The sequence below is a fragment of the Macaca nemestrina genome, chromosome Y (genome assembly GCF_043159975.1).
Source record: "Macaca nemestrina isolate mMacNem1 chromosome Y, mMacNem.hap1, whole genome shotgun sequence".
NCBI classification, from domain to species: Eukaryota; Metazoa; Chordata; class Mammalia; order Primates; family Cercopithecidae; genus Macaca; species Macaca nemestrina.
Genome location: NC_092146.1, coordinates 101,500 through 118,703, shown reverse-complemented (window position 1 = coordinate 118,703; position 17,204 = coordinate 101,500). Strand labels below are relative to the sequence as shown.

General features: G+C 48.3%; 1 protein-coding gene and 1 long non-coding RNA gene across 5 annotated transcripts in view; one reads left to right on the top strand and one right to left on the bottom strand.

Moving 5' to 3' along the window:
* Window positions 1-386, top strand: part of LOC112425994 (uncharacterized) — a 42,160-nt gene extending 41,774 nt beyond the window's left edge. Inside the window, exon 4 of the long non-coding RNA XR_011618506.1 lies at window positions 334-386. This is a non-coding gene — a long non-coding RNA (uncharacterized lncRNA). The remainder of the gene's footprint in view (window positions 1-333) is intronic.
* Window positions 1-17,204, bottom strand: part of LOC112425993 (endoplasmic reticulum membrane-associated RNA degradation protein-like) — an 82,466-nt gene that overhangs the window by 37,937 nt on the left and 27,325 nt on the right. Inside the window, exon 1 of one of the 4 annotated variants that reach the window (XR_011618498.1) lies at window positions 13,458-13,574. The exons of the other annotated variants lie outside the window; for them this stretch is intronic. The gene's annotated coding sequence lies outside the window, so the exon portion shown is untranslated. Of the gene's footprint in view, window positions 1-13,457; window positions 13,575-17,204 lie in introns of those variants that run through there. 4 annotated transcript variants of the gene reach the window in all.

The following is a 17,204-nucleotide window of genomic DNA, read 5'->3' as shown; positions in this document are numbered from 1 at the left end:
CCTCGCGTTAAATCTGCTCCCTGTAAACAGCACTCCCTGCCAGGCCCTTTCCAATCTGCACAGCTTCTACAAATTCAACTGTCACACCTGACACCTAAGAATACTGCACACCCCCATGTGAACCCCCCACTTACCTCCCAAAATAACCCAGCATGGCCGAGTACAAAAAATTTCAACATAAGGGAACTGGAGGGCATGTGGGGCTTTCTCGAGTCCCTGCTGCCTCCTGATGGGAAGACCCAATGCTTCACACCCCTAGTGAAGGGCGGGTCTCTTCGGCCCCCTGGCTTTGACTTGGAGCTTAAATCAGCATTAACTAATTTTACTTTCCAGGACCAACTTCAAAGGCCTGCAAAGCCAGAGAAGGGAGAGGAGATGGAACACGCCCTCACCTCAGATCTGCTGCAAGCACACACTTCTCAGATGCGTCCCAAGGTGCACAGCGTGTCCGATGCCTGTTTCACATCCACCGACCTGCAGGTCTTCTATGTGGCATCAGCCTCCTGGGCACTGGGAACAAGAGGTATAATGGCAAGTCCCCTCTGCAGCAAAGCTGAGGCAAAGGGACCCAACACATTGGAACTGACCTTTTTCTGACAGTCTCAAAACAGAAGGAAAATACTGTACAGCCAACTCCCCCTCACGCAGGTTTATTTACCTGTGACTCAGAGGCCATGACAGACAACTTCAGGTTCTTACTGATTCCTATTTTCCCCATCCAGGAAGCCTTTGTTTTTAATATCGTACGAACTTGCCATTTTGTAGGCCAAAACCAGCAAATATTGGCAATTTCCTACAGTTCAACTGAATAAAATATGATCATGGCCTTTTGTGAAACCATGAAGAAAAGGTGGATATCTCAATATGTGTTTCCAGACTGGCTTTGTTCCTGAAGCGGTAACTCTGTTCACTCAGGGTTTTAGACACTGAACAATAAACATCAATATCCCACCAAGAAAACCAAAAACATGAAATAATTTTGCATCCACCTTGGAGCCTTTTTAGGACAAGGCAGGACACAAACTTTTAAAAAGCTGCAGTTGTCCCTCTGTATACACAGGGACATGGATTCCAGAACACGCCCCGAGTTTACCCAAATCTACGTGTCCACAGGACTCCGCGGCCACCCTATGGAACCACTTGTAGGAAACGTCGGCCCTCCACAAAGCCAGGATTTTTCAGTAAGGGTTTGGTTGGAAAATAATTAACATAAGTGATCCTTCAAAGCTCAAAACCCATGTTGTTCAGGGTCAGCTGCATTTATTACTTGTGTCATATCTGAGGCCTGAAAGCCATCTTTCTCGATACCTTAACGTGATGGTTAACAAACTAACTGTTCTGATTAGAAAGAGGAAAAAGCTTATTTTTAAGCTGACAATGAGAGTGGATGCGGCTACGGTGAACGGAGAACAGACCTAAGCAAGCACCAAGTTAGGGTGACTGCCTGTGCTCAGACCCACCAGGGCCTGTTCCTCCATCTCCCGCTGCTGAAAGGGATAACCGCTTCTCCCCCACGACTAAAGGGCCTTTTTAAAATACTCACACGAGAAGTGCTATGAAAAGCTGAAAGGTCACAGATAACATTTTTAAAAATAAACATTAACGTAAGCATTTAACAAGCCCATTATGATTTAAAAAAAAAAAAACGGTATTAAGTTCTTGGGTGTGGTGGCTCATGGCCGTAATCCCAGCACTTTGGGTGGCCAAGGTGGGTGCATCACCTGAGGTCAAGAGTTTAAGACCAGCCTGGCCAACATGGTGAAACCCCTTCTCTAACGAAAATACGAAAATTAGCCAGGCATGGTGGCGGAAGCCTGTAGCCCCAGTTACTTGGGAGGCTGAGGGAGGAGAATCACTTGAACCCGGGAGGGAGAGTTTGCAATGAGCCAAGATCGTGCCATTGCACTTCAGCCTGGGCATTGAGTGTGAAACTCCATCCCAAAAAGAAAAACTAAGTATAAAATTTTCCTTCCAATGAACCTATAATTCAGCCACCGAGGTATCCTATAGCTACTTATTCAGCCATGAGATACACCACAAGAGATATAGGCGAACAGGACACAGTTCTTCCCTTCAAGAAGGCTTCACCCTCAACAAAAGGGAGGCACATACTCCGAATGGAATCGGCATAGGAAACAGATGCTGCTGCAGGTGAAACTGGCCGCACAGAGCACCCACTCAGGTGTCTGAGAAACAAGGAGCCGCTGGTGCCATCACCTTCCATACCTGAGCTGGGACAGTGGGGAGCCTGTCATCACCAGGGACAAAGAGCCCCAGAACCACACAACGAGCTTACAAACTCACCGAGACGATGACGGAGCAATGTGTGTGGAGTGATGCGAACACGCAGATGTCAGGGCCACGCGCGGCATTGGTTTTGTGCATCAACCTGAGCATGCCCGGGGTGCCCAGATGGCTGGTTCTGCATTATTTCTGTGCGAGATGCATGTTTGTCTCTGGACTGAGTGGAGACCCATCCTCGCCGGTGTGGGGGGCACCACCCTATCCCCCCAGGGCCCGAGTAAAACAGCAAGGCGGGGAAAACTGGGTTCACTCCACCTGTCTGGCTGATGGGCCAGTGACATCTGTCTTCTGCAGCCTGTGCTCCTGGGTCTCAGCTTCTCAGACCCTGGTGGGATCTGCACCCTCCGCTTCTCAAGTCTTCAAGCCACACCCTCTCAGGACTCTAGCTTGCAGGCTGTGGGTCCTGGGGCTTCTTGGACTCTGTAGCCCCTGCAGCAGGCCTCGCCCTGGAGACACACGCACACCCGGCTGGCTGTCTCTCTGGAAGCCCTGACTAAAAGTCGCCCCTAAAAGTGGGCTTCAGGGTTTCTTTCTAGCCCTAAGATCCCAGCGCCCCTCCTACAATTCTAGGCGGAAAGGTGAACGGAGACCAATGGACAGAGGTGTGTGCGAGGACACGCCAGGCAGCAGCACTGGGCAGGAGGCCACTAACGCTCACTAAGCAAAGAATCAATGCTGCTTGCCACAAAAATGAGAGCAGTAAAGATTTCTTCAAACAGAAATGAGTTTGTTTCATGATTTGCTCTTAATACATAAGAAAGCATAAAAGTAGACCTATTAACAATTACATAAGTCTTTACAGGCCCTTGAACTACTTCTGTCCCTTTGTGTTTTTATAGAAAATAAGCCTGAGGTTAAAGAGAATAACGTCACTGGCCACAGCTGGGGCCACGCGAGGACACAGCTTATACCCCTGAGGTCCCTGGGTGCCCCATATCCTTCCCTTGCTATTTATGGAAATATGGGAGAAACCAGGAGGTCTGAGCGTGGACATGGCCGTGCTCCCAGGGGCCGAGGAAAGCACCCATCTGTCCAGTCTTCCCTCCACCCCGCGGTTTCCTCTTACTCAGACTCTTGGGCTGACGTGGCTCATGCACTCAGCAGCGCCATCATTAAACGTTTAGCTTCGCATCACGAGGACCTCCTCTGACCACTCCTGAACCTGCAGTCAGCACTAGTCTGCAGGACACGCGTGGACAAAGTTGATGGATCACGGCCTCCAACGAGGAAGGTGCCAGGCAAGGAGTCGGAGAGCCGGGGATGGAGCAGCACTCACCCAGGGAGGCGAAGGCCAACAGCGGCCACCACCGAGGACCTCCCTTCCCACCCTGAGGGCAGCTCACCCAGGGAAGCGAAGGCCGACACCGGCCACCACTGATGGCCTCGAGGGCTCTCCCCACCCAGAAGGCAGCTGCGATCACATTTCCCATCGCACCAAGAGACCCCTGTATTGAGCACAAACCTTTCCAACCTTCCAATCAATAAGGAATCGCAACACAGACATTCCCTCAATCCAAATGGCCAGCCCACAAAACAGACACGCAATCATACACATTTCCTGTGGGAAAATCAGTCAGTCCCTGGGGCCTCGCGCCAGGGGTGGGGGAGCATCATGGGGAGACGCCCCAGCCCCAGCCTGGTTCCTCCCTCTATAGCTCCTTTTCCCTCCTCTTCCCCCCGCCCCTTCCCACCCCCTCCTAGCCTCAGAGGCTCCTTCCTCAAATTCTTTCCCCTTGATGAAGTCATTCATGCCCAAAATACAAGGCAAAGTCATGGGGGCTCAAGAGAAAATCCATACTGTGGCTCGCGTTTTAGATTCTCATAAGTTTGAGAATAACCAAGCAAGAATCTTTGGCATGTGAATGCGGTCTGAAGGCATCTGAGCACAATGCCCGGCACTGGCCCGGACTGGATCATGGGTGTCTCGGACATCTTCACAACTCTACACCAATTATTTTGAAACACACCAGCAGAATAGAACCATGTGAATAGCTGCTTCTTAGTTAAAAGTAGGAAAAGACTCCAAAAGCTGCCCTCAAGGAACATCCTTCCCACCAGGAGTTTTCTGCATCGGGCCCTTCAGGCACAGGCAAGGCCCCCGGGCCCAACTCCCTCATCCCTGCGTCACAAAGCAGCAAAGACGGTGGGGAATAAAGCAAATGAAGGAGTCAGTCCCGCCCAAAACGGGCTCCAGAAGCCACAGCCACTCTCCCAGTGTGGGAGCCAAGTTCAGAGACCTGGAAACACCAGCGTTCCCAGGGAGGAGGGCAGAACAATGCCATTTCCCCCTCGTTTAGGGAGACACCACCCCACGTCCTCTGGCCTTAATAGAAGAGAGACTTCACATAAATGATTTCAATGACTCCACCACACACAGAAAGTGGGCTGAGGGCTAACACAACCATATAAATGCCTGGCAAAAACACATTAAATGAACACACAGATAAGCAAGGTTCTCCTGTTATCCACCAAATATTCAGAAACAAATCCAGTAAGCAATCTCTTTGCAATCAAAAGACCAATTCAGAGGTGCAGATTAAAAAGAAACATACAACTGAACCCTTAATACACCAAGAACCAAATTCCACGGAAGTGTTATCACATCACCACCTCCCAGCTGAAGGAAGCAGCACTGGCCACTGACCAGCTGTTCACTCATGGATCAGTGAACGAAAGGCAGTGCTGTCCAGGACAACGATGAGATGTTAACCTGAAAAGGGCAAAATTGCAGAGGCTGGAGGGACCTTCCAGGTAACCCGGCCCCCTCAGTGGACAGAGGACCCCCGTGGGACCACAGAGCCCAGAGCTCCAGTGTGTTCGGGGAAAGCACTCAACTGCAAACCTGATGATGTCCGAATGCCTTCTGCCCTTCTGCGTCTCTGCCCCACTAACAGGGAATCTGTGAATGCTAAGGAAATGTAACGCATTTTACAATACATGTAGATTTTTAGCAAATTAAAGATAAACAGTGACAAACTTTGAGAATTAACCAAAATATAGTTCAGTGAATGCCCAAACTCATAGCTAGTCTCCAAGAGGTGATAAGCTGTGTGTGGTGGTTAACGCCTGTAAATCCCAGCAGTTGGGGAGGCTGAGGCAGGAGAATCACTTGAGCCTAGAAGGTTGGGGTTGCAGTGAGCTGTCATTGCAGTACTGCACCCAGCCTGAGAAACAGAGTGAGACTGTCAAAAACAAAAACAAATTAAAGGAGTTCAAATGAACTCGCCCATACCCTTTAAATTTTCATTTGGGTACATGGGGTGATCTAGTTCCTTTTTCCCTTGCAATACATGAATAATCTAATAATTAAATATAATCTAACAATTATATGGGAAAATTTAATTATTTTCCCATTTCATTATTCCCTATCTCAGGGAAAAAGTTAAAAGTATTCCCTATTTCAGGGAAAAAGCTAAAAATCATTTTAAACCTTCCTTCCACAAAACAGTATACTCAGTCATCTCTATCTGCTTGATCATGTGGAATTCAGCTTCACATGTCTACAATACGGTTTTTGTTAAACAGCGTTTATGTAGACAGGCGAGAGAAAGAAACACTTGGTCTATGTAGAAGCAGCAGAAGCCCCTTTTTAACAGAAAAGGGAGAAGATACCACCGTGTGAATCTGGAAATTCTGTCCTCATCTTGTCCACACACACAGAAAACACCCAAGCACGTGCCTAGTGTCCAACAGGAGCACAGAAAGGACAGGGATCCCTCCAGTTGTTTAATGACCAGCCCCACTTGTCACCGCCACATAACAAAATCCGCACGCTAACTTCAGCACGTTTCATTCACGATTCCACGGAAATCAGGCTGAAGAACATACAGATGTTTTGCCCACATTTAAAAATCCAAGTGTGGGACTCATAGGAATAAAACACATTATGGGTTCACTTAACTTTTCCAAATTTTTACTTGGAGAAACCTATAAAGTTCTTGTCAGTTACATCCTTAAAGTTTTCAATAATTTTTCAATGCAAAGATCGTGCAAGACTTGTAAAGAGGTACACACATACGGCCCAGCGCGGTGGCTCACACCTATGATCCCAGCACTTTGGGAGGCCGAAGTGGACAGATCACGAGATCAGGAAACCGAGACCATCCTGGCTAACACGGTGAAACCCCGTCTTTACTAAAAATACAAACAATTAGCCAGGCGTGGTGGCGGGTGCCTGTAGTCCCAGCTACTTGGGAGGCTGAGGCTGGAGAATTGCATGAACCCGGGAGGCAGAGCTTGCAGTGAGCTGAGATTGCACCACCGCACTCCAGCCTGGGTGACAGAGGGAAACTGTCTCAAAAAAAAAAAAAAAGGAGGTACACACATACAAGCCACGTTCTTCTCTCAAAGAGACAGGCCCTTTTTTAAGATTCCAGAAGTAAATGTGGTTGTCACCCTGCTTTTGAGAGGATGGGCTGTGTTTTTTTTGTTTTTTTTTTTTTTGAGACAGAGTCTCACTCTGTCGCCCAGGCTGGAGTGCAGTGGCCGGATCTCAGCTCACTGCAAGCTCCGCCTCCCGGGCTTACGCAATTCTCCTGCCTCAGCCTCCCGAATAGCTGGGACTACAGGCGCCCGCCACCTCGCCCGGCTAAACAGACTTTCCTCCATGCACCAAGGATGCACCACGGGGGCAGTGCTGCCGCCGCCTCCCCAGTCTCTGCTCAGGATGGGGCAAGGGGAGCTCCGTTGTCTCCCGTATACACCGTCAACAGGCCAGGTGCTCAGGAGGAGGCATCCAGGACTCGCTGTAGGCATTCGTCAGCAGGGCAGGCAGTGCCTCGTGCTGGCGGGCATCCAGCAGTAAGGGGGTCTTGCACTTCACTCCCTGGGCCCAGCCGCAGACAGAGGGGAAAGAGACACCTGTATCGTAACTCATGTGTATTTATAGACACACAGAGACTCTGCAGGGCAAGGTGCAGAACTAGAAGGAATCATGGAAATAAAAGGGAAGACATTTGGTTACGACTGGCAGAGCCACCTCAAGCCTCAGCACTTCCTGCCGGAGCCCTCACTGACCAGACTCCTCCAGGGTCACTGCCACTGCCTTGCCCAGCTCATGACAGGGCAGACAGTGACAGAGCCTCAGAACAACCTCCCACTCTTTCCTCACCAGCCCAGGGGATGAGCTGTTCATGAGTGTCCCAAAGCCTGAATGCAGGAACACAGAGGTGACTGAGCAGAAAGGGGGACAGCCACAATGGCCGCGGGTGTGCAGATATTGCGGGGCACCCCAGCAGCCCTTTCCGTCTTAAAGAGGACGGCCACGGGTGTGCGGATGCTCCCGCGTGACCCAGCCGTCCTTTCCATCTTATAGGGGAATGGCCACGGGTGTGCAGATATTCCCAGGTGCCCCAGAGACCTTTTCACCTTAAGGAGATTTTCACAGTCTCATATCAGTCTCCAAACTATTCAGTGAGGTTGGAGGAGTATCACTGTGGACCAACACTGATTGGCACCAAGTAAGGGCAATTTTATAACCATGTCTCAACCATGAAACAATCAGGTCTTTGGCCATCTGGTCTAAGCTTTTTCTGTAACAAAGTTGGATAATTTAGTTGAACTTTGGTTTTCCAAAGCTTGTTACAGAAACCACATCTTCCTAGGTGTGGCTCTGTGGTGTCACGTGCACACATCAGTAGCCAGGCTTGCCAAGACTCACGGCACGTTACACGTTCACCTGAGAAGGCTGCTCAATCACTGAGGGCTCTGGCGTGCTCTGAAATGAATTTGCCACTTCAGCCTACACTCTACTCCCTTGTTTGGTTAAAGAAACCCAAAAAGCAGAATTTGTTTTGGCCAATCGCCTGCTGACCCAACTGCAGAGGTTTTAATTAGAGTACTTTCATTGCATCATAGAAAGCAAAGTCATATAGATCAACTCATTATTACCACTCCAAAGGTTTAGTAAATCTCCAGATAATCAGGCAAACATTTTAAGAAGCTACATTAAGGTTTACAATACTCAAAATTTAAAACTACATCCATGCTTCAAAAAACCACCACTCCCATTTTAGATGGCCAAATGCATATGAGAAAGAAAGAAACGTGCTGAGCGCATTTTTTGGGTAATCTTATGGAGAAACTGCCACTTTAAAAATGGCTCTAGTTCCTGGCTCCAGATGGGTGTGGTGGGTTGCCTCACTCAATTTCAACTCCACCTGAAGCTGGGACACTAGAAATCCATTCCCACACTCCAGGGCACCAGAATTCCCACTTCTGGAAACAGCCTGGAATGCAGACCTGTAGCAGAGAATTCTTTCCTGCCCACCCTAACTGTCCTCTGTGGAAGGCGACAGTCAAAGACAAGTCCATCCCCCTAGGCGCAACTGCACCACGAAGAACCATTTCAAGGTGGGAAGTGATTGATCAGTGGGAACAGGCAGTTTAGCTAATCACTTATAAGGCAGAGAAGGGGGGTTTGAAGGCCTGTATCTGGTCTTGTCCTCGGTAAATGGTCATCTGCCAGTCAGCCTAAGCCACATGGGAAGGGGCTTCTTGCAGTAAAAGTGGGGGCGCAGTTGTGGGGAAGGGGAATGTCTTAACCATCACTGTTTTGCAGGATCACAGGGCTCAGGCAATGTTCAGTATTGTCACACACCAAGGTTTTTACAGTCTGAAGAAAACTACAGTCCTAAGGTGTCAGTTCTCAAAGCCCTTAAGTTCCTCCTGCTAAGATTCCCAGAGGGTCTCCACTTCTTGCACCGAACCCCAACTTGCACAGGCACCTGTGTCTTTCTCCTGCAGCAAATGCAGATAAGAAGCTGTGGCTCTGCTGCAGTAATGACGCCATGCAGCCCTAACACCACAGCAGAGCAATGGCTCTGGCCTGAATGTCCCCAAAACCTCATGCTGAAACCATCTCCGACGGGATACATTAAGAGGTGGGGCCTTTGGGACGTCCTGCTCTCAGGACTGGGGTTGGTGTCCTTCTTGGGAGGCCTAGAGGAGCCCTCCTGCTCCTCCACCACGTGAGTTCTGACGAGACGACCGCTGCCACGCAAGACCCGGCGAGATGCTGCCGTCTGTGAGCCACAGGCCCTGAGGCACCAGATCTGCAGGTGCCTTGACCTTGGACTGCCTTGACCTTGGACTTTCCAGCTTCCAGAGCTGTGAGCAATAAATGTCTCTTTACAAATCACCCAATCGACAGCAGCCGGACAGAGACAGTAATGTCACAACATGAGTCACCTTCTCAGTGGGCCAGAGGACTCCCCATGAGACACCACTGTAAAGCAAGAACTCCCTGGAGGATGGAAAGGGGTTCACAAGGAATTCTACCCAGCACCAGGGTGTCTGTCCTTTCTTGCAGGAAGACAGCTGAGCCATGGCAGGAAACTACAGGGTGGGTGGGGCTGGACAGTAATGTGTCACCTGCTCATCTAAGCCTCAGTCTCCTGCCTCTCATCACGACAGTGGGGGTAACACCCCCCTCACCTGAGCTGTTGGGGGAGGTAAGAGTGCTGGGTGATTAACAATTGTTAGTTCCACAGAAATTAGGCAAAGAATCTGCCCCATGTCTTATAAAACCAAACCAGCCCAGGAATTCCACATCACTACTAATTTGCATGGGAAAATGCCAGATTCTCCTAAGTTCTGGCATGTCACTTGTATTAATAAAGTTTGCAGAGTTTTCACATACTAAGTATATAAAACAGGAAAATAAATCATGCAATTTGGAGGCTGAAGCAGGAGAATCACTTGAGCACAGGCGGCGGAGGTTGCAGTGAGCCGAGGCCTCGCCACTGTACTCCAGTCTGGGTGACAGAACGAGACTCCACCTCAAAAAATAAAAAAAAAAGATTTTGTTGCTTCATACTAGTAAAGTGGGCAGATTCTACATGCCAACTCTTATTCAAAGGTCGCCTAACACTGACTCAGGAACTCTGGCCCTGATGTGCTTGGAGTTTTAATCCTAACCGTGTTAAAGACCACTCCCCCAGGAGCTCTGAACAAGTACTCCAGGTATACGCTGAACAAGACCACACACTCTGACCAAAATCTAACTTCCCAGACCCAAACTACAGAACCACAGAAGACACTGCTTCTGTCCAACTTTTTGTTCTTTTTGTTCTACCATCGTTCGTGTCCATTATTTCCTACAAACCATCTCATTGGAATTTAGGGCACACAAAAGGCCAATACAACAGGGTTACTTTTCAAAGGTTTGGAGGTGAAGAACAGATACAATGCATTAGCTTCCTATTGCTGCTGCAACAAATTACCACAAATGCAAACCTCCTCTCAGCCCAGGAAGTCAGGAGTCCCAGGGCTGAAGTCAAGGGGTCAGTAGCTTGTATTCCTGCCTGGAGTCTCCCAATTCATAGAAGCCACGATGCAGCTTGACTCACAGTCTCACACCCCTCCTACCACTGCCCCGGCCTCAGCCCTGCACCCCTCCGGACCCTGCCCCTGCCCCACACTCGCCCTCACCCCCACAGCCCTCTGGCCTCTATCTCGTCCTCAGGTCTCCTCCTCTGAGGCAGACCCTCGTACTGCCTTCTCAAAAGGCACATGTGAAGACACTGGACCCACCTGGACAACCCAGGGTCCTCCCCCATCTCACTGTCCGTTACACTCACATCTGCAAAGCCTCTTTTGCCATGGAAACTTCATTATACTAACAATCATTTAACAAGTCCATTATAATGATGTGAAAATTGGCATTGTTTTCCTCCTAATGAACAGATCAGTCACCCATGTAACCTATAAATATTTGACTATTAAATATACAATACTGTAGGAGACAGAGATGAGGAAGACGGTTCCTCCCTGAAAGACGACTGGACCCTAGACGGAGGGATAAACATTCTGAACAGAATCAACATAACTCAACATTTGAGTCGGAGAGGTCAAGCAATAAGACGTTCAAAGAAGCAACCAGAAAGTATGTACTGTGCCTGTAGTTCACATCTGCGCCTGGCGTCATGAGCACGAGCATGCGGACACGCACACAGGGCCCAAGTGTAAGATCAAATATAAGGAGCTTTCCACTGTAGTATTTAACTAGATCTTATTACAAAATAGCCTCCTGATTTTTATCCAAAAAGTTCTCTGTAATTAAGGAAATTAATTTTCCCCTAAAAGGCATTTCTCTAGCTATCATTCCATATAAACTAAATGGGCATATTAAAGAAAAAAGACAAATGTTTGACTTCGGGGGTTTGCCTACGACTTGAATAAGCATGATTTTCTTCTGGCCAAGCAGGGAGCAGCTGGACCAGACTGGAGGGAAGGAAGAACAAATTTCCACTCTGACCTCAGTTGGGCACCAGAGTCTTCCCTGTCAGAATGTGGGTGTGGTGCTTCCCACACACCAGCCTCTGACGAAACTCAGCCCAAGGGTATGGGAAAAGGCTGTCTACTTCTGAAAAATCTACAAAGTGCAGACACATCAAAAGCTTCAGAAGACTGTAAACGGCCAAGGAGACCACTACACCCTTGGAGTTTACAGAAAATGGTCAGCATCACACGTGCCTGAGGTCCAGGGTCAGCTCCCGGCTGCCGCGACGCCGTGAACGCAGCCCTGGCTTCCCCTCTGATGCAGAGAGCTGGTCACTCTGCCGGCAGCACTCAGAGCTCAGAACATTCTAGAGGAAAGCAACGTGTTCCTTTTAAAATGGGGAACCGGGGCAGCACAACCGAAGCTCTACGACTGTCTCAACTACTGGGTTTCGGGGTAGCATTAGGAAATCGTGAGAATCCAAATCTCAATTTCATACAGATTCCAGATTCACTGCAGGTTCCAGAATTTCCTGAGACATTCTTCCAATTTGTCACTCAGGATTCCCTTGCCAAAGCTAATAAAGTCTACATTCCTTACGGAAAACCCACCATAAGCACCACCACAAATAAGATCAACTGACTGACGCCCGCCCTTCGCACCAAACCAAGAAACTGTTACTCACACAAGACTGTGCTGGAGGCAACTCTCAGCTGAAGCCGAATCCGTGAGACTTCATTATCCCCCATTTTGGATCGAGTGTGAAGACTGTCAGCAAACCAGGGCCCCAGTGTAAAGCAGAGAACAGATCCTCTGAGGCCTGCCTGAACATTTCCTTCCCACCTCTGTCTTGGATATTGAACACCCTCAGAGCTACTGAGTCACCCACATTTGCAGGTCATTAACCAGCCACCAGGATAACACAATTATGCGATAAAAATGCCTTCTCAGGGCTTTGTCATACTCAACAAGGCAGCTCAGAAGGCTAGGTAAGCGTAAGAAAGGGAGAAGTGTCCTCCAAACAGACAAAAACCAAGGAAAACCGTGCAGAGACTCGAGAGAGAGAGCAGAAACACAGCCCGCTGTAGCCTTTCAGGTCCTGCTGGCTGCAGCCCTGCGTTAGGTGCCACCATTTCCACGGATGCATCCTGCTGGGCCCATTTGAAAGGTCCCGCTTGCGAGACACTCACCCCCACTTCCAGCTCCTGCAAGACCCGCTGCAGCCCCACTCCATCCTGGGGGCCGACTGTGCAAGTCTTTCCGGCGAGACCCCTCAGAGCCTGCTCAGTGTCTGAGACTGGGAAGCACCAAGGATCCAGAAAGGCACAATCCCGTTCTCCTCGTGCTGCTTTCTGGGTTCCAAGTTGTCTAACGAGTCCTGCATAAACCCCGGGCTGGGGAGCCAGCCAGGGCCCAGCAGCACCCAGCTCATGCGCTCCACTCACCCCACAGAGGCCCCAGCACGCTCTGTCCGCGGGGCAAGACACCAGAAACAGCCACAGTTCAGGGTTCTGCCACCCGCCCCGCTGCCGTCATTACCTCCTGGGATCTGAATTCTCATTGGTTGGAAAGGTGATCCCACAGCTCCGCTGCCTTAATTACCTGCTGGGATCTGAAATTCCATTGGTTGGAAAGGGGATCTCACTGCTCAAGCACTCCCTGCTGCCTCCTTGCAAACAACATAAAAAATCCAAAACCCCTCGTAAAGAACGTTTACTATAACCTCAAAACAAGACCCATCCCGAGACCAAGGAAGATACACACGCACATCTGACACCTGGTGGACGTCAGTGACCGACGCCACGGCTTCCGTGTGGCGTGTGAAGCCGGAGGCCTGTCACGGTGACTCAGGCTGGGGTCTGAATGGGGGTCTTCCAAGCAACTAGGCAACCAGGACGCACACCCCAAAACCCAAGTCCCCGCACTCATGTACCTGGCAGAAATGCTGCGTGGCCATCGACACCAGTTGTGAACCAAGACCGATCTGTGTCCTGTGGCCCTCACAACGTCCGTACATGCCTGGGCCCAGCAGAGGCCCGCACGGCACCCTGCTCGCCTCCAGTGGGGCTCTCTCCTGCCAAAGGGGATGGCCCTGAAGTCCGTTGAGATTTCCAAAGCTCTACAAAGTCGTGCTTCCTCCTGCTTGTTCAGAAGGCCCAAAGCCCTGAAGACACCAGTGAGAATTGACCTAGCCTCTTAAGGCAGCTCAAATACCTAAACACAGGAACGCTGGACCTCTCTGCCCTCGAGAGCAGCCGATAACACACTGGGCTAAGCAGAAGGTACAGATGTCACATCCAGAAGCCAGTGGCGCTCAAGATTGCATTCCAGGAGCCGCCCATGTGAGTCCCTCCAAGGCTTCCAAGTCCCACTTGATTGTTTTCATCGTATCTCTATAACATCAGAGACATTATATCTCACGGTATCTATGAGATCGTCTCCACTTTTATGAGCACATATGCTCCCTGACTTACCATGGGATGAAACTGTTCCAATAAACCCAGCATAAGCTGAAAATATCCTAAATAGAAAGTGCATTTGACATCATAGTTTCAACTTACAACGGGTTCATCCAGAGGCAGCCCATCTTGGGCCAAACAATGCACTGAGTGTGACTAGTTCACACCATCACAAGGTTGAAAAAAAAAATCACAAATGTAACAATTGGGAGCCAGGGACCATCTGTATTGGGGCTCCTGTCTTCAGAGGCAACAGAAACCTCTTCTTAGACAAGAATCACAATTTATAATCCTCAAAATGTTAAACTTAGTTTAACAATCTAGACGTTCAAACAAAGCCAAAGTAGGCCCACAAGGCCGTTTGTGCCCTTCACTAAGACGCATGACTCTGTAATAACCCTCACCACAGCCCCTCAGGGTGGGTCCCAGAGGCAGTTGAGGCTTGTGGCTACGGACACTAACGAAACCAAAATCAGAGTATGCAGGTGCAGTCAAGTCATATGACTTCTCCACTAGCATATGCACAAATGTTCATCAGCAAATCTCATCGTCGCTTTACCTCCCTCCCATGACCTAAAAAGGAGTCCACTACACACACCCATACACACACACACCACTTCAAAAACATAATTAGTACTTGCATTCAATTCTGGGCATTCGGAATAGACCTAATGGGTGATTAAATCTCTCCTCCAACCCATTGCTTAGTCTTCTTAGAGGATGAAGGATTTTGCATAACACAAGTCAACATATAAAAGATCTGCTATAGAAACAGACTTTCAAGTGGTCCTCATTATAGTGATTCAACTAATATACAAAGGACCTAACACACAGCACAGTGTATATTAGAAGAATGATTAATTTGTTCCCCTAAAAATCCTAATATCTACACAGAAAAAATACCCAATACACATTTTATCATTCTTTACCAGTATAGTCATACAAAGGAGTATCACAAAAGCAAAAGAACAGATTTGGTTTGACTCACAGTTCTAAGTTTAATATAAAATTGCTAAAACCACCAAGACAAACATGACTATGAAATATTTAACGATCTTCACCTAAATTCAAGTCACCATTCAACCACCAATACCTCTGCTCTACTTACGGGAACTTTCCAAAAGTAAATTCTGGAATTAACAGGACAAAATTTTCTGGTGATAGAAATTAGGAAGAAATTGAAGGCCGTTCCTTGGCTGTCAAACTTTTTCTCAATAATATTTTGTAAAATAAAAGCGTCAAACAGATCTTTACATTAACTTACAATCTATCAAGCAATACTGGAGCAAGCTTTAAATATTAGCCACATTCTGTCAGGGCTGACTAACATTAAATCAGTATCAGTCTCATGTCTTGTAGGATCCACAGCTCATCTTCTTAAAACCACTTAAGATTTCATAATTAACTCAATTAAACAATGTAAGTCATCTCCTTGATCTTTGACATGAAGGGGTAATTTTCCCCCCAAAATAGTACCTCTTTCCTTGACATGATTTAATCTGTGGTTAGAGTATTTAACAGGATTTCTTTCCTTCTTAGAAAATAAAATATACACCTTTCCAATATGAAAAACTCTAACTGAAAATGCCATAGCTTACCCAGGTCAAAAGCATTTTTTTTTTTTAAGTTAAAAAAAGAACCTAACTGCATCTTTGGACCTTATGTGAGGTAGTGTCCAGGGTCACTGGGACCCCTACTTGGCCAGTGTAGCTGGGTACCAATTAAAGACAGAAACCCAAGCATTCACTCAAAGCCCCTTCCCAGCTGTTCATCCTAGTGGAAGAAGCCATGAGTACAAACGAATGCGGCATTCTACGGAGGGCTTTGGGGATAGGCTGCTTGAGAACATCAAAGTGGCTCACGTCCCCCGAGTATAAAGCCAGTGACTGCTCTCAGCTTCCATCCACAGTAGCCAAGGTCTGGAATCACCTGAGTGCCCGTCAACAGGAGAGGAAGGGAACGTGGCCCGAACACACACAGGAGCAATACTCCACCACACAGCGGAGAGCCCTGTCATCCGCGGCAGCATGGATGGAGTTGGAGGACATTACGTTAAGCAAACGAGTCAAGCAAGGAAACGGCGCATGTTCTCACTCATAAGCAGGAGCTGAGAGCAGATCTCATGGAGGCCAAAAGTAGGTGGTCAACAGGGCCCAGCAGAGCCCACTCATAAGCAGGATGGGCAGAGGCTGGTAATGTGCACAAACACACAGCCTAATGGGAACACGAGACCTACTATTGATAAATCAGCAGGGGGATGACAGTGGGTCATCTACTGTGTATTTCAAAACAGCTAGGAGAGAATAACTTAACATAACCAGCACAAGGAAAAGAAACTATTTAAAGTGAAAGACATCCCAAGTACACAGATTTCATCAATATAGGGGTGAATCAAGGTATCACATGCACTCTGAAAATATGTACGTATATTATGTATCAACAGAAACAAAAACCAATGACACAACCATTTGCGAAGCACGTGCAGGAGAAGAATGGGAGGCCTGACATGGTGTGGCTGTGTGTCCCCACCCAAATCTCATGCTGAACTCTAACCCTATGTTGGAGGTGAGCCCTGGTGGGAGGTGATTGACTCATGGGGGTGGTTTCTAATGGTTTAGCACAATCCCCCAAGTGCTGTCCTCATGATAGTTTTCCTGAGATCTGGTTGTTTGGAGGTGCATGGCACCTTCCCCTTCACTCTCTCCCCTCTTCCAACCATGTGAAGACATGCCGGCCTCCCCTTCACCTTCCACTCTGATTGAAAGTTTCCCCAGATGTAGAAGCCTGTACAACCCACAGAACTGTATGCCGATTAAGCATTTTTTTTCCTTATTACCCAGCCTCAGATAGTTCTTTATAGCACTGGAACAACAGTACAGTCCTCAGGACCAGCAATGTTTTCCTTCTACCCAGCGGCCAACAAGGTCCTACACCGTAGCTGGTTTTCCAAAGCTTTGCCAGAATGCTGAAGCTGTTTTGGGGATACTAACTTTCCCCATCTCTGGCAAACCAGATGGGGCATCCTATTTGCCTCTTACCACCTTTCTCAGAGAAACCCCACCTCTGAAACAGCCTCCACCAGGGGCCTCCTTCAGCAGCAACAAAGCTGAGTGTTCCTTGCACTTCCCTTCTTCTGAACAAGTAAACATCTTAAGCTTGTTTTTCCATCTTCCCAGCTCATTGAAAAAAATATCTTATGCTTTCTATTTTCCTAACACACA